Source organism: Lycium ferocissimum, chromosome 9 (genome assembly GCF_029784015.1).
Source record: "Lycium ferocissimum isolate CSIRO_LF1 chromosome 9, AGI_CSIRO_Lferr_CH_V1, whole genome shotgun sequence".
NCBI classification, from domain to species: Eukaryota; Viridiplantae; Streptophyta; class Magnoliopsida; order Solanales; family Solanaceae; genus Lycium; species Lycium ferocissimum.
Window position 1 is genome coordinate 26,823,433 of NC_081350.1, and position 24,540 is coordinate 26,847,972.

General features: G+C 39.0%; 1 pseudogene; it reads right to left on the bottom strand.

The window, feature by feature from the left end:
* On the bottom strand, positions 1-7,050 carry LOC132030058 (anamorsin homolog; annotated as a pseudogene).
* Between the last annotated feature and the right edge of the window lie 17,490 nt (positions 7,051-24,540).

Consider the following 24,540-nt stretch of genomic DNA (forward strand, 5'->3'; position numbering starts at 1 on the left):
TATAAACAATCTTCTCCTCAGACTTAGATGCTGCATTGTTCTCAATATAATGAGTAATGTAAGGAGAAAAAAATCACATCTTCCTTCCAATAGGAATAACAATAAAAACTTAATTGTTTGACACACTTGGTCTCAAAGCACATTTCAACCCTTTGCATTCTGCCATGTAAATCCACATCTTTTCTATCAACTCTTAACGATCAAACAGCAGTTCACAGAACACTGCTGTTTCCCTCCCTTCGACAAGAGTACATCTTACATATTCAATTATGTCACAAAAGAGAAGGAACTAACAAATTTTTGACCTAAGTATAGCGGTTTCTGCAATTGGATATTGACAGTTATTATCTGAACTTAGATGTCAGCGTCAAGAAAGTTCCCTGAAAGCGTTACCTGCCAAAGGAGAGAGAGTAGTGTCAGAGTTTCGCCCATCACAATGCAAACAACAACAAAATAATGAAATCAACCAAAGATTAGTGCTCCCAAAGAATCATCCTCAGTGAAGCACTTCATCAAGTGCCATTTTTATTTTATTTTCCCGCTCCATTCCTCTTGTATATCCAACACAATCAAATTTTGGTAAACTGTTCACAATGAACACTAACGTCATTGCTATAAAATATTAGTAATCGTTGCTTTCATGTATACTGCAATCATTTCCTCTGGTAAGCAATATACATATTAATGGATATTCATGAATAGCGCAACCTCAAAAATAGCTTGTGCTTGACACGTACCTTTTCACCAAGTTTGAATGGAGGGAGACCCTTATAAGGGCATGTACTGCAACGAAAGCATCACCTAGACCACACTGCAGAAATCAAATAAATGTCCTCAAAATAAATAATCAAAAAGAAAACCAATTGCAAAACTCAGAAGCAGATCAAGAAAGGTAGCGGTCAAGAAAGAAATCGACCATTGTTCAGCTGCCTGCTAATCACTATAAACATCAATCAACTACCAAATGAAACAAATTTCGCAATAATGACAATCAACGTGCGCTAGTTTCTCAATTTATCTGCAAACTACTCGACAAGAGTACTCAGTCCTAGAAAATGTAGTATCCTCTGCTTCTCAAATAGATCTACTAGTTTGACAACTGATAAATGTATTACGCTTACAAGCCTATCCAAAAGTTACTAGAAATCCAGAGATACTATAAAATGACAATAATTTAGAAGGTGAAGAAACAAAGTAGGTAGTTGAAAAGCTCTTATAACAAAATTGCGACAGTGAAAGGCAACCAGTCATGAGGTCCCAGATAAAAAAAGACTCTGCATTTTTTATTTTATTTTGGAAAACCATGTGTTATCTTTCTTTTCTATACCACTTATATACGAGGAATTTTTCCCACCAATTAAAGAATGATTACTACATTAGTTTTATAGAATTGCAACAAGTCAACATCATTTGATTCCATGGAAAGAGAAACTTCCCCATTCAAAGAATGAAGTGTTTGGGGAGAAAGAAAATTATGCCAAGTAATTTTGGACGACAAGAGTAACCTACTATATATGACGCAAATTGATATAATAGAAACCATACGCTGCCACATGCAGACTGAGGATTGTTCAGTTGTTCAGCAGTTGGTCCAAGTTGCACTTTTGTCTCAGCTTCAGCCCGTCCGCACGTACAATTTTTGCATGCTTTCCTTGTTTTTCAAAGTTCACCAACTGCACCGGCAAATGTGCAACATACTGAGTTTAATACTGAAAAATCAATAATGTCAGAGGTAAACAACCTTAGTGCACTTATCTTACCACTTGGCAATTGTGATTTCTTCAGATCTTCTTCATTGAGAAGGCTATCCTCATCAATGAGATCTGAATCATCATCGATCTGAACTTTCGGTAAACATTTTGTGACTTTCTTGATAGAAAAGGATAAGCCAACCTTCCATGAAGGTTTCTTTGCTGTGGTCTGTTCACAGATTAAATTAGCCACACGACTTTTTTAAGTCAAGACCTAAGTTACTTGGACTCACCTAAAATGTTGTCGGGTGCGTGTCGGATCCTTCAAAAGTAGTGTATTTGTGGAGGATCTGACATGGGTGCGGCAACACTTTCGAAGAGTCCGAGTAACTTAGGTCAAGACCAATAACTTCAGGGCTTTTTTACAACAACATCCATGTCCCTATCCCAAGCTAATCGGGGTCGGCTTTGTGAATCCTCTATATCCATTCCACTTCATTTGCACCCATTTGATTCGATTCAACTGCTCAATTTATCATTTACAACAAGTGAAGGTTTTGTAATAATAGGGATTCTATAAATTTCACCCATATCCCTATGACACCAGCATAGAATATTTAACCAAGCCTAATAGACTAACTTCAATGCTTGGGTTGCAGTTGAAAACTGCATAAACATCAAAACTGTACCATCAGTGCCTAGAGGCTAGAGTAGCATTATTTTCACAACAATAACAATAAAGCCAGGAATAACGTTAATGCCATGAAATAGCAATTAAGAATCTTACGACAACTTTATTTATGAAAAAAAAAATAGGAGGTATCCGAATCTGAAATGATAAAAGGTAAAGTAATATTGAAGTGGGGATGACGCGGAGGAAGACAATAAGCAAAATACAAGGCACGTGGAAGATATACTAACCACGATAGAGTGGCCAGTTTCAGATGACTGTGCATCAGATAATCCAGCCAATAATAAATTTCGCTCATGGGTGAAGTTTGCCTGCAATTCAGATGCAAAGGACAATTCACACCCCATAAAAATTCTTCACGTAAGAACTATGCATAAAGTGACAATTCACTCACCTTCGAGACTGATTGAGAACTTAGGCTAAGTAGGACTGTTCCACCTGGCTTCAACACTCTTGAGATGTCCGCACATAATTTATCACTAGGAAACTCTAGGGACCTACAGATGAGAGCAACAAAATCCGTAGATGCAAACTCCGCTGATGTCAGACCTGTAATAACTAGATGTTAACAGCAGTAAAAAGAGTACATTATGATGGGCGTCTAGCCAAGGGGCAAGCACATCAAACAGAGGTAGAAGATACTTAGAGCCTGTTTGGATTAGCTGGAAAAAAAATGGCTTTTAAGCATAAGTGCTTAAAGTACTTTTAAGTGCTGAAAGTTATTTTATAAATAAGCAGTTATGTGTTTGGATAAAAGTGCTTAAAGGGTTTTTAGAAGTAAGGGTAGTATTGGAATTAATAGAAAATATAAGGGATAAAAGGATAAAGTTGTTGGTCAAACCAAAATGACTTTTAAGCCAAAAAAAAAAAAAATAGGTTGGGGTTGAGCAACTTTTTGGTTTTGGCTTATTTTAAGCATTTTTTAACTTAATTTAAGCTGTTTTCTATTTTTGCCAAACACTCAAATAAGTTAAAAATGGCTTATAAACTGGTTTGACCAACTTATAAGCCAATCCAAACGGGCTCTTAAGTAGAGTTGGCGCAAAAAAGGAAAAAGAAGAATAGGAAGGACACAAGGTCCCTCTCTTACCTAACCAATTTCTCCACACACCCCCCTCCTCTATCTTACATACCGAGCTCATACTTTTATACATAAGTACAGTGAAGAAGAGCTATTTTCTTCTGTTTCTGCGTTAGTAACCTATTACATGAGGCATTCAAGGGCTGTAGCCGTTGTACAATTAATTCTAGAAAATACAAACCAGAAAACCATAAAAGTACCCACTCTATATCTTTTTTCATTTAAATTGGACTGCAACATCTTTAGTTCCTTCTCCATTCTTGCAAAGTCCTTCTGTCCACACAATTTTCTCTTCCAATTATTCAAACAGCTTCCTTAAGTCCCCTCTTTATCTCCAAAAACTGCCCACCAGAATTTCCCAAATGCTTTAAATTGCTATCATTGGGATTTTGGAGCCAGATAATTGATATTTCCCCCTCAGTTCGGATACTTGATCCACTGTCATTTACTTCTCAAAAAAAGATTCAGACATTTGATCCACACGAAGAAAAGAATTTACGTCATATAAAAACACACAATTCTTATATCGCAACTCTGACATTCTAATCAGTCTCTGGACAAAAGGATTTCTCAATAATTGGCTCTACACTCCATTCTAGTGTACCAGGTTGCTCATGAGATCACACACAACTCAAACACTAGTCCTCAGACTTGCCAAGAACCAAAAGCCTGAAAAAAAAGCATCACGATCCCTAGGGCTTTGAGCACAGACCCAATTAAAGCACAGGCTTTTAGCAAATACAAGAAACACCAAAGATATGTATGTGAATATAATACAAGAAGTAAAATAATATAGAAACAAACTTTAATTATTTGGACCAAAGCTTTGAAAAAAACTTGAATTAACCAAAATATGAAGTAAAAATTTATCAATCAAGTTCAAAAACAGTTTAAATCTTTTTATTAAGATATAAACAAAATATTTCCTTCCTGGTGAATAATTTCCTACCTTTTTTTCTTTTGATAAGGAACTAAATCTATAATCTCTTACTCCTAATCACAAAAAAAAAAAAAAGTTAGAAATCATAACATTTCGTAGCAATTAATATATCACTTTACCACTATCCTAATGTTTACTGCTATCCTCTTAAAGAGAGAGCCCCTGGACAACAGACACATGTCCTCGTTGCCTCCACTACAGCACCATCTGAGATAAGTGAAGCGCTCTACCTGAGCTTTACTTCGCTTCAGGGCATAAGCGTGCCTAAAGCAAACACTGCTAGTCCTTTGATGTACTGGAGGGACAACAGGCCAGCCAACCACTTGAGAGTCGAGAAGATGATTGAAGGCTTATTTATCATTATGCTATTGAAAATTTGGAAACAATGTTTGCTAAATTACCCTTTAATAGTGTCTATTTAGTAGTCTACAGTTTTCACCACTGCCCAATCAGCCTAGCCCACTTCATAAAATATTCTGACCTTGTCTATTTAATCAACTAAGACCAAACACAGATTTTTAAATAAAACTCTTCCGCAAATGAAACCTAAAAAAGGCATTGCAGCAGTCTTTCTTTTTGATAGATATAGGCATATAGCCATAGCAACAAACTTTTTCTTTGATAGGTATAAACATAACAACGAACTTAAGAAGGAAGAAGACAAGAACGTCAAAAAACCATATAGACTAGCAAACAGTATCATCATGTATATTAGCACATCCCAAAAATGAAGAGATAAAAATCCGACTGCTGACAGTAAAGCGGGCAGAATATTGACACAGTAAGCAAAACAAGTCACACATGGTCACAGCATAAGCAGACTAGAGAAGTATCAGTTCAGCGGACATAAGGGAGAGAATTTACTCTGGGTTGAAGCTTGAGTAACAATCATAGGGTCCCAACTTCTCAGCTCCCTCTTTCTTTAAGACACTGATTGCAGTGTATACCACACTAACTGGTACCATAACATCCTCGGCAAGCACCAGTATACTACCGTCTCCAACTTGGCCGTCCTACAAAAGAATGAAAACCCAAATTTAGAGAAAAGCAATCATACATTCTCAAAATTAAAAGATAGAATGAGTTTGCAACATTTACACCTCAGAAGGGCGTGTTAGCAAGATGAGCAAATTGCGGCTCTACCTATTGAAAACTCAAAGTATGAAACTGATTCAATTCCCTCTACACTTTTACAACTTTATGCTAGTGTTGTCAAAGGCGTGCTTAAAAAAGGCTTAATCTCGGAAGCGAGGAGCAAAACATGTTTTGTTTGATAGACTTTCTTTCAGTGTTTTAAAAGGCGCGGTTCGGTTGATTACGCTTAGGGCGGAACGATGAGGCCAAGGGGGTTCATCAGAACTCCGAAAAAAAAATTACCTTTGTATATACAAGGTGAAAATTATTTTTTATGTATATATAGTAGATGTTGAACCCCCTTGACTTATTCATTTGTCTGCTTCTTTATATTTTTGAATCCCCTTTGTTAAAATCCTGGCTTCGCCACTGATTACGAGAGGCCAAACTTGATTTTGGTACTTTAGAAAAATACTTCTTCAATATACTAATAAAAGTTTAGTTAGAACAACAATCTCATAGTCATATGCACGCAAAGAAACACAAGTGAAGTTTGATGTAAAGCACTTCACACGATCAAGAATATGTATTCACTTCTAAAAGTGAATACATATAACTAAGAATCTGTATTCTGTTAATATAACTACAAATAAAGGTAATAATGTTAATACTTAACGAGTTAACTAGGAAAGACCAAGAATCTATATTTTGTACCTAATTAAACGTGGATTCCTTAGCTTGGTGCTCATAAGTTGCATTCAGTACCTAAAGAGATGATGGATATCTCTGTTAGATCAAGAAATTAACCATCTAATTTTTTTTTTATGGAAATTAGTCAATTTACCCTAAGGGTAGTCGATTGGTTGTGAGCATGCATTTACAATGGAGTTTTCGGGTTCGAAAACCTCTGCCTATGATAGCAGGAATTATGATAGCAGGAATTTGCTTTCTGATCGAGCTCGTGGGCACGGGCTTGCCTGGTGCAGGTTCTCTCCTATGTGGTTTGCGGTATTGCACATGAGCTGTGGGCGCCGAAGGGTAGCGGCTGCCGGTCCTTGTCATAAAAAAAATTAGTTCAATTAAACTGTTGTTTAGCTTGGAGCAAGTTTATTTATTCAAAAGATGCAAATATTTGATGATTTTGTATTACACTTTTCTTCTTTTTCCCTTAATTTGAACCTTCCCTTAAAAAATGAAAGGATAGAAGCAGGTTACAAACTTACACCAACTTAACTCGTTTACTTGATTCAAATAAATATAATTCTAATTTATGGAAATTTGGGAAAGGTTAACTCTTACAGTACATAATACATTGATAGGTAAACATTTCTTCCTAGTAGTTTATATATACTGACAAACAAATATTTCTTCCTAGATTATATATTATTTCGTACGAACAGATAGCAACTTTCTAATTTTGAGGAAAAAAAAAGAAATGGAGAGAGAAGGGAACTTACGGTGACAGGCATGACCAGCGAGCAGACAATTGAAGAAAATTTTTCGAATTTCTTTCAGCTTTCTCACGTTTTTAATTTGAGGATTTCTTTAATCCCAATTACCAAATAGCCTATAGTACGTTTTTTCAATAAAAATTTAAAAAAAAAAAAAAAAAAAAAAAAAAAAAAAAAAAACGGAATTCCTAAAAACACTCTAAACTTGGCTTAGTTCCCCCCTTTAGGTATGTCTTGACCAAACTTCTAAAATTAGTTTATTTTGAAAAATAATTTTGCTAAAAGTGCTCTTAAGAAAAGGACTTTTGGTGAGAAGTAGTTTGTGCTTTGGCAATTAATTAAAAAAATAATTTTGAATAGCAATTAATGTTTAGCTAAGCTTTTAAAAGTGTTTTGGGGAAAAACTATTTTTTTAAATTTTCCGAAAAGCTTGACATTCGTTAAAACACTTATTTTTAACCCAAAAGCCTTCGCCAAACACCTCATTTTTTTAAATAAGAACTTTTTGAAAGAAAAAAAAGAGCACTTTTAGCCTCCCAAAAATTTGATCAAATAGGCAATTAATTAGTCTTGGAGTTTGCTGTTAAAAAGCATTGACAATGTAGAGAAATTTTAAAAAGCTACGAAGTTGGGATAATATAAAATCACTTTTAAGCGTGTGGAGCATAAAATTTTCAAAAAATCATCTTCCAGATGTTGTATTTTCGATAGTTAATTTCCACATAGTCATGTACAATAATCCGTTTGTTACAATTGTGTGTTTCTCTTATTATCTTAATACACAATGTTTATCTTATCCCATTTTTGTAGCTTTTAAAAATTTCGTCTATTGATGCAACGACTTTTTGTTTCAAATGTGTATTTTTTTTTTTTTGGTCGCATTTGTTAATGTTAATAAATAAATAAGACTTGCCTCGAACTCCATATTTGCTAAATCAAAAATAGTCAAAATAATGAAGTACCAACTATGTATTTCTTGTTATTTCTTCTTGAGATACAATAAATTTCATTTCAACTCTGTAATTTTCTTTTCATGAGCCAAATCAGTAAAATAAACTTGATCAGGGTTCTATTATGTTTATCCAAATAGAAAAATTATAGCTAAAACAACAGAGTTGTGACTATACTTATGTTTTTTACATTTAGAACATGTAATGACTATTTATTTCAATACTGTATCATATTTGGTCAAATATTTAAAAGAAAAAATTGGTTCGAGCTCCATTAAAAAATTAGTCAAAATAATATAGTTCTAATTACGTGTTTATTTTATATTTTTTCAGTTGCAACGACTATTTATATATATTGTGTATCCTTCTTTTTTGGGCCAACTTAGTAAAAGCTTTACTTGGAACTCCATTTGTCAAAATAAAAAGGAAATTGCCTATAGGAGATCCAACCAAGCATTGTTACAAATTTGATCCGAAAAAGATGATACAAAAAGTTAGTAAATTTGAAAAGGCATAAAATATTGTTTTAGAAAACGATTCACATGACAGGCGAGTGTATATACAGGGATGTCATTAGGGCTGGGCATAAATACCGAAAACTGAAAAACCGAACCGAACCCAATCGAACTTCAAGAAACCGAAACCGAAAGAACAGAACCGAACTAGTTTCGTTCGGTGTTTGGTGTTCACCTTCAAAAAACCGAAACCGAAATAGCCAAACCAAACTTTGATGAAACCGAACCGCAGAAATCCCAAATTTATACATTACCCAAAAAAATTAAAATAGTCCCGACCCATTAAGTTTAGGCCCAAAAAAAAACCCAATTGTAATAAGCCTCTTTTGCTTTTGTATCCCTAATTTTCCACTTCAATTGAAAATTAAATATCCTTAACAAAGAAAGGTGACTAGGATGTGTCTTTAGGATTAGTGTACGTCCTTTATATGTTTTCTTAATTATTCTTCTTCGTATGTATATAGCACCTAGTAATCCTATATTATGGTTACGGTTTTACATTCTTGTGTATCTTTTGTTTGTTTTTGATTTTGATTTTAATTTGTTAGTTTTATGTTTTGTTGCTTTTGAGAATATGAATTAGTGTAAATGGAATCGCTTCTAATATCATAAAAAACGAATTGAAAAAATTGAGGATGATACTGAATCTCGATCCTGCTCTCCTCGTACGATCGGGTTCCACTTGGCCGACCCCACGACAACGAAGCGACCAAAATCTTATCGTCTTCGACTCTTATTTTCGGCCGATATACATTGTGCACATCGACCCGGGCGATTGCGGGCACTCTATCAAGTTTTGTTTCGGTTCACGTTGAGGTGATCGAGCTCTCGACCGAGCCGCAGAGTTGGACGGCTCAATGGGCGTGAATGGCCCGGTGGCAAGTCCATGCGCTCCATTTGAAATCGAGCCACGAACTCGCGGAGGGTCTCGTCGTCTCGTTGCTTCGACGTTGAATAGCTGCGACTTTCGGGTTTTGACCTTGATAGCTCCCCGTACGGGCCTTAACGAAAGCATCGACGAGCATGGCAAATGAATCGATCGAGTGCTCGGGCAAGTTATGATACCAAATGGGCTCCCTGACAAGGGTTTCTCCGAATTTCTTAAGTAGCACCGATTTTCGTTCATCGTCGGCCGCATCGTTGCCCCGATACGTACGCGTATATGTAGTTACATGCTCATTCGGTCCGTCGTCCGGGTGTACGGGATATCGGGCGTGCGAAACCTTTTGGGGATTTTCATCGGCGCCGCGCTTGGACGGGTATTGAACGAACTTTTCGAATCCGGCCTTTTCCAACACCTCCAAGGAGCCCGTGATTGATCGACCCTCGAATTATAGTCTCTCCACCTTCTTATCGTTCGCCCTCTCCCGGCACCCCTTCGCATACATTTACATAACATCTAGGTGAGCCATAATCATTTCATGCATTCTAATCATACACCATAATAGTCCTATTGGACGACAATCATCATATATCATATCACGGGCGTACGTGCCACAACAACGTACATGGGCCGACGAGGCCGGCAAGAATGATATACAAAAAAAAATAGGCCGACAAGGCCGACACATCTATCCACCATACACGTGACTACGAGCCTCTAAGAGTATGACATATCATATGAGCGGGACGGACCCCGCTATGCCCATAATTATGTACACAAAAGAATGAGTACCAAAAGCTACGGCTCCGAAGAAATGGAGCTCGTTGTGCGACCTACGAATAAGCAGCTATGGGTCAAGTCTGTCTCCCTGTGCACCTGCGGGCATGACGCAGCGTCCACAAACAAAAGGACGTCAGTACGAAGAATGTACTGAGTATGTAAAGCATGATCAACATCAATATAGAAGCATAGTAGACCACATATGCAGCAACATAGAAGGGAAGACGACAATACCATCATCATGACACTTACTTGCTTTTCATAGGGACTTTCCCTTTCTCATATATATTTGTACACACATGTCATCATCCATAGTCCATAATAGTACTCGTACCATAATTGTGCTCATATTCGTGTTCATATACATAGTCTTATCACATTCATATTCAAATTACATAACACAGTTATATCATATACATAACACGTACACATATATACATACAAGGCGTACCCGACCATAAGGTTCGGTGTGTTATACATAATTGGCCAACCAAGGCTCAAGGTTATACGTACCTGGCCCTACCAAGGCTCAGTGTTATCCGTACCTGGCCCTACCAAGGCTCAGTGTTATCCGTACCTAGCCCTACCAAGGCTCAGTGTTATCTGTACCTTCGCGGAGCGCGCGCGTTACGTCGTCGTATGCATACTATATACATATTCATACATATATATATATATATAAACATATACTAAACCCGGCACCATAGGCTCGAGGTTTCATTATAGCCCTTCATAGGCACACATACGCCTAATAGCCCGTAGGCATCTTTTCCATCATTATTATTAACGTCATCATTATAGGCTTACTCGTCGCATGAGGTGCGTAGTACAATCGTAGTATATATCAAGGATCGTGAGCTTATGAGCTCGGAATATCAATCATTTGGAAACAACATACTCATATAGAGGAATTAGGAAATCGGCCAAGAACCATGCCTTATGAAAGAAGGGTTAGCCTCACATACCTTTTTGTCGCACTATTCTATGCTTGTACGACTCCTTCCAATGATAGCGTTTAAACCTTCATTAATATCATAACAATGGCCATTAGTCATTCACATTAAACACGTTATCTAGGTTTCTCAATTTGCTTCTAATTCACCCATATTCATGGTCATAATACCCAACTTTGTCCATTTGTCTAAAGTGTCTAGTTCATGTTCTTAATACCATTTATAACACATTTATCTCACAACCCAACAACATTCATGATTCAATTCCAACTATGTCTCAAAACGTCACTATTCATCATTCATAACCCATTTTGCTATTCTCTTTTAATGACCAAGTATTTCAACTCCCAAATACCTTAAACAACATATAAATATCATGAATCTTACCTTAGATGTTTTAGGAACAAGCCTTGGTTGCTAATACTCCTCTTTGAGCAAAACCCTAGTTTTTCTCCATTTGGATTTCTTGACTTGGATGATCTTTGATGATTTCCTTTACTCTTGATTCACTTATTTAATGTTGTTGATCCTCAAATATCCTTGAAAACTTGTGTAATAAATGTAGAGAGAGATTCTAGAGAGAAGTGGTGTAATGTAGAAAATGAAATAAAACAAGTCTTGGTCCTCATATTTAATGACTTGAAAAATCTGTGCTGAGGTGAACAGTGGTCGTCCATGGAGGTTTACGGTCCGTATTCCACTTTACGGACCGTCCCTCGTGGTCGTCTTTAACCTTAAACGAGAAACGAAACTTTGGCAGCATGCATGGTGATTTACGACCATGGTTTACGGGCCGTATTTCACTTTACGGTCCGTCCACCAGGTCGTTTTTAACCATTCTCTCGGCTGGCAGAAACTCGAAGCCTTGCATGGCAGTTTACGACTGCCAGTTTACGGACCGTATTCCACTTTACGGTCCGTATTTGGACTTCACGACTACTGGGCAGTTTTGCCAACTTTCAACTTTTCACATTTCTAGACTTTTTATTCTATTCATTCCCATCCATTTACATACATTGCCCATGAAACACTATACACTCGCACTCATCGCACTCATCACTAGTTCGTCCACTTGCGTACCAACGGGAAATTTTCCGAGGTGTAACATTCTACCCCCCTTGGGAACATTCGTCCTCGAATGTTGAAGTCTTGGGGATTTCAATAAAAATTTCGCCAGAGTTTCCCCTATAATATAGCACTACCAACCTGTCACAGCAGCCCAAAATATCGATGCCACACAGGGCTACAACATAATAGCATCACGAATTGGCCACACACGACCCAAAAGCATAAAAAGAAAGTATACGTACCTTGTGATCTTGATGTTTCATCTTGGCCCTCTTCCAAAGGCTGAAATAGATGCGGGTACTTGGATTGCATGTTTTCTTCCGCTTCCCATGTCATTTCCTCTCGATTGTTATTTCTCCACAGAACTTTAACTGAGGCTACCTTTTTATTTCTAAGCCTTCGTACTTGCCTATCTAATATGGCAATGGGCATTTCATCATAAGCTAACTTCTCTGTCACTTGAACATCGTTTATCGGGACGATCCTCGTAGGATCTCCAACACACTTTCGAAGCATCGAGACATGGAAAACTGGATGGACTGACTCCAAATTGGAGGTAGATCTAACTCATAGGCTACCTTGCCCACTTTGCGCACAATCTCATAAGGCCCTATATACCGGGGACTAAGCTTCCCCTTTTTGCCAAATCTCATGACGCCCTTCATTGGCGACACTTTCAAGAACACCCAATCTTTTACCTCGAACTCCAAGTCTCTTCGGCGATTATCCGCATAGGACTTTTGACGACTTTGAGCCGCTAGCAATCGATCTCTTATGAGCTTGACTTTTTCCACGGCTTTGTTGGACCAAGTACGGCCCCATTAATTTAGCTTCTCCAATTTCAAACCACCCAATTGGGGATCTACATTTCCGGCCATATAAAGCTTCATACGGTGCCATTTGAATGCTAGAATGATAACTATTATTGTAAGCAAATTCAATGAGTGGCAAATGATCATCCCAATTTCCTCCAAAATCTATCATACATGCCCGTAACATATCTTCAAGAGTATGGATGGTGCGTTCCGCTTGCCCATCGGTCCGTGGGTGAAATGCGTGCTAAGGCTCACTCGGGTCCCTAAACCCTCTTGAAAAGATGTCCGAGAAATTTGCCGTAAGCGAGTTCCTCTGCGTATACGAGATAATCGATATTGGAACACCGTGGAGTCTCACTACCTCTTTAAGGTAAAGCCTTGCATAGTCCCTCCGCCACATACGTCGTTCGACGGGTAAAGAAATGGGGCGACTTGGTGAGTCTATCAACAATTACCCATATAGAATCAAACTTGCGTCGAGTACGGGGTAAGCCTATAATGAAGTCCATATTAATCACTTCCCACTTCCACGTTGGGATTTCTATAGCTTGTAACAATCCGCCCGGCTTTTGGTGCTCTATTTTCACTTGTTGACAGTTGGGGCATTTGGCTACGAATTCTGCTACATCTTTCTTCATCCCATTCCACCAATATATAGACTTAAGATCATGATACATTTTCGTCGTTCCGGGGTGGATAGAATAACGGGAACAATGAACTTCCCTCAATATTTGGTGGCGTAGATCTGCCACATCGGGAACACATAGTCTACCCCGATATCGGAGAGCTCCGTCTCCGAAATGCCAAATGATGATCCCTCTTTCTGAGCAAGCGCGTCTCCATACTTTGCGGTAGCATGGGATCCTCATATTGTCGCTCTTTTACTTCCGCTACTAGCGATGAAACTGTTGAATTCTGAATAGTCGCTCCGCCGCTACCTGAGTCCACTACTCGGACTCCTAGGCTAGCTAATCGCTGAAGCTCACGGGCCATTCCTTTCTTTTCTGGTCGTACATCACATAAACTCCCCATAGATCTGCGGCTAAGAGCATCAGCCACAACGTTAGCCTTTCCAGGGTGATACAAGATATCAACATCATAATCTTTTAGCAACTCCAACCATCGTCGTTGCCGCAGATTCAACTCTTTTACTTGAAAATGTCTTGAAGGCTCTTATGATCCGTATAAATATCCACGTGGACACCATATAAGTAATGTCGCCATATCTTTAATGCATGGACCACCGCGGCCAATTCTAAATCATGGGTTGGATAGTTAAATTTCATGTTTCCGTAATCGCCTTGAAGCATACGCAATCACCTTACCATGCTTTGCATTAATACACAACCTAGCCCAACGCCCGAAGCATCACAATATACGACATATCCCTCCAATCCCTCCGGAAGTGTCAAGCGGGGCGGAAGTCAATCTATCTTTCAACTCTTGAAAACTACGTTCACAAGCATCTTGTCCATTGAAACTTAGCCGACTTACGGGTCAATTTTGTGAGGGGTGCAGATATAGAAGAGAAACCCTCAACGAACCTCCTGTAATAACCTGCTAAGCCCGAAAGCTACGAACCTCCGTAGGAGTTGTGGGCCTTGGCCAAGTTTTTACGGCCTCGATCTTTTGGCTATCCACGCGAATACCATCAGTAAACAACATGGCCCGAAATGATGTGAGTTCAACCAAAACTCACATTTAGAAAATTTAGCATACAACTCTCGAGTTCGAAGAACTCCTAAGACAATGCGCAAATGATCCGCATGCTCGGCCTCGGATCTAGAATACACCAGAATATCGTCGATGAATACAATCACGAATAGATCCAGAAAAGGCCTGAATACATTATTCATTAAATCCATAAACACTGCCGGTGCGTTAGTTAGCCCAAACGACATTACTCGGAATTCGAAATGGCCATATCTCGTTCTGAAAGCTGTCTTAGGGATATCTTTCTCCCTCACTCTTACCTGGTGATATCCGGACCTTAAATCAATCTTTGAGAACCATTTGGCACCTTGCAACTGATCGAATAAATCATCGATCCTCGGGAGAGGATACTTGTTCTTAATTGTCACTTTATTCAATTGCCGATAATCAATGCACATTCTTAGAGAGCCATCTTTCTTGCGGACAAACAGCACGGGTGCTCCCCACGGGGATGAACTAGGTCTGATAAAGCCTTTTTCAAGCAAGTCTTTTAATTGCTCCTTCAACTCTTTCAATTCTGCGGGTGCCATTCTATAGGGAGGAATAGATATGGGCTTAGTGTCTGGCAACACATCGATTGCAAAGTCGATCTCCCGCTCGGGAGGAAGGCCTGGGAGCTCTTCCGGGAATACATCCGGAAACTCGTTCACCACTGGAACTGACTGGAGAGTCGGCGATTCAGCCTCTACATCTTGAACTCTCACTAAATGATAAATGCACCCTTTCGTGATCATCTTCCTTGCCTTTAGATAGGAAATAAACCTACCTTTTGGTGATGCCGTATTTCCTTTCCATTCCAAAACTGGTTCTCCCGGAAATTGGAAACGGACCATTTTCATTCTACAATCAACGTTGGCATAACAAGAAGCCAACCAATCCATGCCCATAATGACATCAAAATCTACCATCTCTAGTTCATGCAAGTCGGCTATAGTACGACGGTCACATATCACAACCATACAATCTCTATATACTCGGCTAGCTAGTACCGATTCACCAACAGGTGTAGACACCTCAAAAGGTTTGATCGATTCCGGCTCAACTATAAATCGACCCGCAATATATGGAGTAACATAAGACAAGGTGGAGCCGGATCAATCAAAGCATATACATCATGAGAGAATACCGATAATATACACGTGACAACGTCGGGGAGAGGACTCAAGATCTTGGCGTCCGGCCAATGCATAAATACGGTGCGAGGACCGGCCGGAAGTGGAAGCTCGCCTCTTGCCTCTACCATGGCCGGTGGCGCGTGTGAACTGGCCCCGTAGGGCGCACAGGTGCTGAAGATCCAGTTGCCGACCCTATAGGCTGGGTCATACCTCTACCATGGACTGAGGGGCACTCACGCATAACATGGCCTGGCTGACCACATGAGTAGCAACCATTTGAACCCAAACGGCATCGACCCCAATGCATCTTCCCACACTGGGAACATCGTGGTACCGGTGGCCTTGACTGGCCTGAATCATCTCCGAATTGGGGTCCTGAATAACTCGGACTCGGCCCTGAACGAGCAGATCTATCAAATCTCTGGCCCAAAGATCGTGGAGGTGCACTGGTCATGGAATAGCCCGAATGTCTGGGGAACTGCTGCCTGTGTCCACCTCTGAACTCACCCGTCGAACCCGACGATCTAGCTCTTTTGCTATGGCCCCTATCCTGCTCACGCTCATTTCTCCGCTGCTGGAGGTGTTCCTCTAATTCCTGAGCATGTGCCTGAATGCGTGCAATATCCATGCCATCCTGTAGGGACGCAGTCAAGCATTTATCCATCAAATGTGGCCCTAGGCCTTTCACAAACCGGTATACTCGATCACCCATATCCGCTACCATGGCCGAAGCATACCTAGCCAAGGAATTGAAGCGGAGACTATACTCTGTAGCACTCATACCACCTTGCCTCAAATTTAAGAATTTGTCGGCTCTAGCTCGCCGAACTTCCGGAGGCATATAATGACGGAGGAAGGCATCAACAAACTCTTGCCATACTGGGGGAGGTGCATTGGCTCCCGTGAAGCCATCCAAACCGTATACCACTGGATCGAGACACCTCTCAATCTATATGACGCTAGCTCCACCGACTCGGTGTCTAAGCATGTATCAATCGGAGCGTCCTCAACATACCATCAATGAAGTCCGAGGGTCCTCCTCCGGCTTTGACCCGGAGAATTCCGGAGGGTTTAAAGTAATGAAATCACGGGCCCTTGCACGTGACCCCCTATCACCATGCCCCGAACTTTGCCTCCGAGTGCGGGCCGCAACCAGTGTAAGCAAATGTGTGGCCTCTTTCACATCTTGGCAAAGCATCCGGTGAAGGAGCGGGAGCTCGGGCTGAGGCTCCCTCGCCCTTATCTGAAATAGGTACTGTCTGAGAGGGGGCGAGATTGAGCCGCATCCTGGGACTCACTTTCCTCTACAACTGTTTGCGGCGCTCTCTCGGCCCGCTTTTCTGCCGCTGTCTTGCCCTTCTGGGCCACTGTAGCCTTTCTCTTTATAGGCATTTCTGAAATACATAACACACGATTAAGGAACGAGAATTCCTTACATCATAGCTCTATCGCACGATTCTTATAAAGAAAGAAGGTCATTCATTCCTAAAATGTCCGCAGCCTCTCGTTTATAAGTGTGGCGCGCAACACACCCATAACCAAGACTCTACTAGACACGGCTCGTAGACACACCCTAGGACTGAACTGCTCTGATACCACTTTTGTCACGACCCGACTAGGGGACCGCGACGGGCACCCGGTGCTACCCCCACCCGGACACCCCTTCGCATACACCTACATAACATCTAGGTGAGCCATAATCATTTCATGCATTCTAATCATACACCATAATAGTCCCATTGGACGACAATCATCATATATCATGCCACGGGCGTTTGTGCCACAACAACGTACATGGGCCGACGAGGCCAGCAAAATGATATACAAAAATATAGGCCGACAAGGCCAGACACATCTATCCACATACACGTGACTACGAGCCTCTAAGAGTATGACATATCATATGAGCGGGACAGGACCCCGCTATGCCCATAATTATGTACACAAAAGAATGAGTACCAAAAGCTACGGCTCCGAAGAAATGGAGCTCTGTTGTGCGACCTCTGAATAAGCAGCTATGGGTCAAGTCTGTCTCCCTGTGCACCTGCGGGCATGACGCAGCGTCCACAAACAAAAGGACGTCAGTACGAAGAATGTACTGAGTATGTAAAGCATGATCAACATCAATATAGAAGCATAGTAGACAACACATGCAGCAACATAGAAGGGAAGACGACAATACCATCATCATGACACTTACTTGCTTTTCATAGGGACTTTCCCTTTCTCATATATATATGTACACGCAGGTCATCATCCATAGTCCATAATAGTACTCGTACCATAATTGTGCTCATTTTCGTGTTCATATACATAGTCTTATCACATTCATATTTGAATTACATACATAGTTATATCATATACATAACACGTACACATATATACATACAAGGCGTACCCGACCATAAGGTTCGGTGTGATATACATAATTGGCCAACCAAGGCTCAAGGTTATACGTACCTGGCCCTACCAAGGCTCAGTGTTATCCGTACCTGGCCCTACCAAGGCTCAGTGTTATCCGTACCTGGCCCTACCAAGGCTCAGTGTTATCCGTACCTTCTGTAGATGTGTGCGCGCGTTACGTCGTCGTATGCATACTCTATACATATTCATACATACATATATATATATATATATATATATACTAAACATATACTCTACCCGGCACCATAGGCTCGAGGTTTCACTATAGCCCTTCATAGGCACACATACGTCTAATAGCCCGTAGGCATCTTTTCCATCATTATTATTAACGTCATCATTATAGGCTTACTCGTCGCATGAGGTGCGTAGTACAATCGTAATACATATCAAGGATCGTGAGCTTATGAGCTCGGAATATCAATCGTTTGGAAACAACATACTCATATAGAGGAATTAGGGAATCAGCCAGGAACCATGCCTTATGAAAGAAGGGTTAGCCTCACATACCTTTTTGTCGCACTATTCTATGCTTGTACGACTCCTTCCAATGATAGCGTTTAAACCTTCATTAATATCATAACAATGGCCATTAGTCATTCACGTTATACACGTTATCTAGGTTTCTCAATTTGCTTCTAATTCACCCATATTCATGGTCATAATACCCAACTTTGTCCATTTGTCTAAAGTGTCTAGTTCATGTTCTTAATACCATTTATAACACATTTATCTCACAACCCAACAACATTCATGATTCAATTCCAACTATGTCTCAAAACGTCACTATTCATCATTCATAACCCATTTTGCTATTCTCTTTTAATGACCAAGTATTTCAACTCCCAAATACCTTAAACAACATATAAATATCATGAATCTTACCTTAGATGTTTTAGGAACAAGCCTTGGTTGCTAATACTCCTCTTTGAGCAAAACCCTAGTTTTTCTCCATTTGGATTTCTTGACTTGGATGATCTTTGATGATTTCCTTTACTCTTGATTCACTTATTTAATGTTGTTGATCCTCAAATATCCTTGAAAACTTGTGTAATAAATGTAGAGAGAGATTCTAGAGAGAAGTGGTGTAATGTAGAAAATGAAATAAAACAAGTCTTGGTCCTCATATTTAATGACTTGAAAAATACGTCTTTGAGGTGAACAGTGGTCGTCCATGGAGGTTTACGGTCCGTATTCCACTTTACGGACCGTCCCTCGTGGTCGTCTTTAACCTTAAGCAGAAACAGAAACTTTGGCAGCATGCATGGTGATTTACGATCATGGTTTACGGGCCGTATTTCACTTTACGGTCCGTCCACCAGGTCGTTTTTAACCATTCTCTCGGCTGGCAGAAACTCGAAACCTTGCATGGCAGTTTACGGCTGCCAGTTTACGGACCGTATTTCACTTTACGGTCCGTATTTGGACTTCACGACCACTGGGCAGTTTTGCCAACTTTCAACTTTTCACATTTCTAGACTTTTTATTCTATTCATTCCCATCCATTTACATACATTGCCCATGAAACACTATACACTCGCACTCCTCGCACTCATCACTAGATGGACAAAGAGTCGGATCTAACCAAGTGCGGGATTCGCGTGACCTCGGGCTGAGGGGCCGAGGTCGGTATCCTTTTTTGTTACGAGCTATCAAGAAACGCAAACGAAGTAAAGCTCAAGAACAGATGGAAACAGATGCTATTTTATGATTATTGATATGAATCCTTTCTCTCTTCTGTGTTGCCAACCCCCTTCATGAATGGTGGCCTCCCGCTGTCTGGGTATGAAGGAATTTCAAACCTAGTACAACTCTAACAAAGCAAGTAAATGGTGATAGGTTGCGTCGCGGGATTGACGTCGAAATTTCCGGCGAGTGAGCGGATATTTAGGCCTTCGGCAGAACGGCGATCGATCATCCTTCCGTTATCGCCTCTGGCAGTTCGCCTCGAGCTTCGATCCGGGTGAGGTGGTCGAGCTTCACCGAGGCATAATCATAACAACAGGAAACTGAGTGTACCCGTGTCCTCGGTTTCACCCGTATACAACTTTCTCTCCAACATTCCAATTTTGTTGATGCACTTTCTCATCAACCTTCAATTGTTGAAGCACTTTCTCTTCAACCTTCACAATCGTTGGAGCACTTTCTCTCCAACATTCCAATTTTGTTGATGCACTTTCTCACCAACCTTCAATTATTGAAGCACTTTCTCTTCAACCTTCACAATCGTTGGAGTACTTTCTCTCCAACATTTCAACTTGTTGATGCACTTTCTCATCAACACCCAATTTTTTTTAACCACCTTCTCCGACTTCTAGAAAAGATAGTTTGTTCCTCTTGCGCATATTTTCTTGCACCTCTTTAAACTTGCAATAGTTTGTTAGTCCTTCTGACATGATTGTTTTTCATGCATATCATTAACTGACGTTTGCCAACATCATCATCATTGGCCGACGGGCGGCATATATGAGTCATAGCGCGGCGCGGAAATGCTCTTGATTTTCTACCAGGATCGTAGAAGCTCGATTCCAATTTGAAGGGAAAATATTTTATTGATAAACTCTACATTATGAATCTACGAATGCTTGCTACAATCTCCACCCTATAAAATAAATAGCAGCAGCCCTATTTATAATAGTATAAAACCTAATTTAACTCAAAATAGGAAAACCTATTCCTATACTAATTTGACTATAAATCCTAATTAGACATGAATTAAAATATCAAATTCTAACCAATTTTGGTTTCCTACAATTTTGAATTATTATTTCCAACAATAAGCATTTTTTCATAAACCAACAACAAAAAAAAATTGATTATGTGGTACCCATCCAAATTTGATTTTCGGCAGAGAAAGTTGTATTTCCGATCAAAGTTATTTTGTGGAAAATAGGGTATCAGTTGAGTGACTTTATTAATATGAAAATAAGACAAGTAACTTTAATACGGAATAAATAATTTCCTTTAGTTGGGTAACCATTTGGGAAATTTACACCTTAATTAACTGTCATGTTATTTAGCTGATCTATGTTGCGCCTAATTAGCTGTGGAATTGCATTTATTTTTATGTGCAAAACAATGCTTTCATGAACTTCATCTGTTTACTTACTTTATCGTGATAATATACTGCTTGTTAATCGTCAAGTGATTGTTTACTCTATTCTTTTTGCCCTTTGTAGGTGAAGAATAACACAAAGGTATAAGATTGCACTGCATGTTACTGGTTACAATTGTTTTGTTGGACTGAAGCTTCTTTTATTTTGGGCTACAGATTGAATTCTGGTCCAGAATAAAAGGATAAGGTCATCATTTGCCAGCTTGAAGTAAACTCAAGTAGTGCCTGCCACTGTTTTAAGCTGTCAGGATTTTCCGGAACATGCAAGGTAATGGCATTTTTCCAAATGCGTTTAGTTATGGTATCTTGATTCGGGGGCTATGTCATGGAAAGAGATTAGAGAAGGCGCTTGAGTTTTGCATGGAGATGTTGGAGGTTGGACATTCTCCCGCTCTCGCAACGTTTATAGGTTTAGTTGATGGATTTTGCAAGGAAACGAGTTTAGAAGAGGTTCAAAACATGATTAAAATAGTGAGGTAGAAGGGATTTATCCTTGATGAGAAAGCTGTTAGGGAATGCTTGGAGAAGAAAGGCCCATTCTTGCCAGTGGTTTCACAATTGGGAAAGAAGGTTTCAATCTCTATTTTAGTTTTCTTCTTCAATCTTGTAGAGTACAAGGAATAGGGGCAGTAGCTCGGATCCCGTTCTTGGAATATTTTGACTATCCATAATTAGAATTTTTGCTGAGACTGACATCTATATTACTAGAGCCTGTATAAAACATGTCCTATCGCTCATTTCTATTATATACAAGTGCGGAAGTTAGGATCAACACGGATTGATCGCTTTACCAAAAAAGCTTTAAATTATACGTGCAATGAATCTTGTACCAAAAGCTATATAACTTCATGACACTTTAACCAGTATTTTTTTTTAATCTCACGTGGACATATGTCATAGTACTTAATATTTATTCCCTTCTCATGTATAGACGTATGCACTTCAATTTTAATTCTCCGACATTTATTTCCTCCGTGCACTTTTACTTGTTCACTTTTCACTTTTCACGTTCTTTGAATATTTATTCTCTTTCTCATGCATAGACGTAAGCGTAGTTCAATTTTAATTCTCCTACACAAATTTATTTCAAATTTGTGCACTTTTTACTTGTTCGCTTTTGACTTTTCACGTTTTTTAAGAATTAAATCCCACACGGACATATGTCATAGTACTGAATATTTATTCTCTTCTCATGTATACACGATGCACTTCAATTTTAATTCTCCGACACATATTTATTTCCTTCCGCACTTTTACTTGTTCACTTTTGACTTTTCACGCTTCTTGCCGAATATTTATTCTCTTTCTCATGTATACGTATGCACTTCAATTTTAATTCTCCGACACATATTTATTTCCTCGCACTTTTACTAGTTCATTTTTGACTTTTCACGTTCTTTAAGAATTAAAAATGAAGTACTCCCTCCGTCTCATATTACTTGGCCACATTATACTTTTCACGTTCTTAATAAACGAAGACTTCGTCCCATATACTATACTTGACTTTTCACGTTCTTTAAGAATTAATAAACGAAGTACTCCCCTTCGTCCCCATATTACTGCCACATTACTATACTTGACTTTTCACGTTACTAAAAAATATATATATCTATATTACTTGGGCACATTACTAAAAATATATATCTATTTTTCTATATTTTTTTCTTATATTATATTATTATTATATATAAACACCGAAGATGGACGAACACAAAGATCAATGAGTTGTACAAAAAGCAACTAAAATCGTACTCTACAGCGCGTTCATCTAACATGTACATTTCAAAAGTTGAACATTAATTTTCATCTCTGTGTGTTTACTTTTTAAGTCCCCACGATGTCCGTGTCTTAACTGTCCTTTCATTTCCTTCATTTGGCATATACTCCCTCTATCTCAATTTAAGTGTCGATGTTTGACTAGACACGGAGCTTAAGAAATAAAGATAGACTTTCAAATCTTATGGTTCTAAATTAAGAATGTGTATAATATAATAAAATATCCTTTGAATCTTGTGATTATAAACTTGACATGCAGGATATTTGATTGTCAACTTACTAAATATAAAAAGAGGCGGACATAATCAAAATAAGATATTTTTTTTATTTAGCAACAAACGCCCAAGGTGGACCAACACGGCAACAATAAGTTGTACAAAAAACAACTGAAATTGTATTCTAAGCCAAGACTAACATGTGTACATTTCAGAAGTTTAACATTAATACTACCTCTCGTGTGTTTACTTTTTAAATCCCCACGTGTCCGCAGTATCTCAATTGTCCTTTCATTTCCTTCATTTGGCATATACTCCCTCTGGTTCAATTTAAGTGTCTACGTTTGACTAGACACCTAATTTAAGAAATAAAGATAGACTGCTGAATCTTGTGGTTCTAAATTAAAAATGTGTATAATATAATAAAATATCTTTTGAATCTTGTGATTATAAACTTGACATGTAGGATATTTGAATTGTCAATTTACTAAATATAAAAAAAGGCGGACATAACCAAGATAAGACAAATTTTAATAATAATTGAGAAATTAAGGGGAAAAATAAGAGGAAAAGAAAAAAAAATGGAGACTCACTAAGGAGAATCGCAGTATCCTTTGCAAAATATACAAACCATAAAGACTAATTAAATTGAGTAACCAAATTAATCATGTTGGGCGCAATAAATCGCATCGCATTGCGCATAGTTTGCTAGTATACTTCTAAGTTGAATTCAAGTTTGTACGCCGAGTATCTTGGAAATTTTGCAAAAGCCGTCAGTCCTTATGTTCATGGTTTGCAGTGACATTTTATAGAAACATGATATTTCAGTTAGTTCCAAGGCAGAGGTAAGGGCTGCGTACACTTTATCTTCCCCGGACCTATATTGTAGAATTTCAATGGATATGTATGTTGTTGATATTTCAGTTAGTTGTGTAAGTTCTACATGCTCAAAATCGAACAGATTTGAACTTGAAGGAAAGCACATAATGGTAATAACAAAGAGTCTGTCAAAAATCACCATTTGCCCACAGCTACTGCTAATTGGATTAGTACAAAGATATCAATCAAGAGATCATTAAGGAAAAAACTGGGTTTCGCAATCAGTGATGTTACAGTTTTTTAAGCAGGTGTTTTTTGTTCTTTCTTCGTGTAGACTACTGGTATTCAGCTACAAATATGGCAAATAAATAGCAATTGATTACTCGCAAAATAAAAAAAATCTATAAACACCTCTTGCAGTTTATCTAAATGGAGAGTGAAACATAAGTAGAGGTTGAGTTTGAACTACAAATA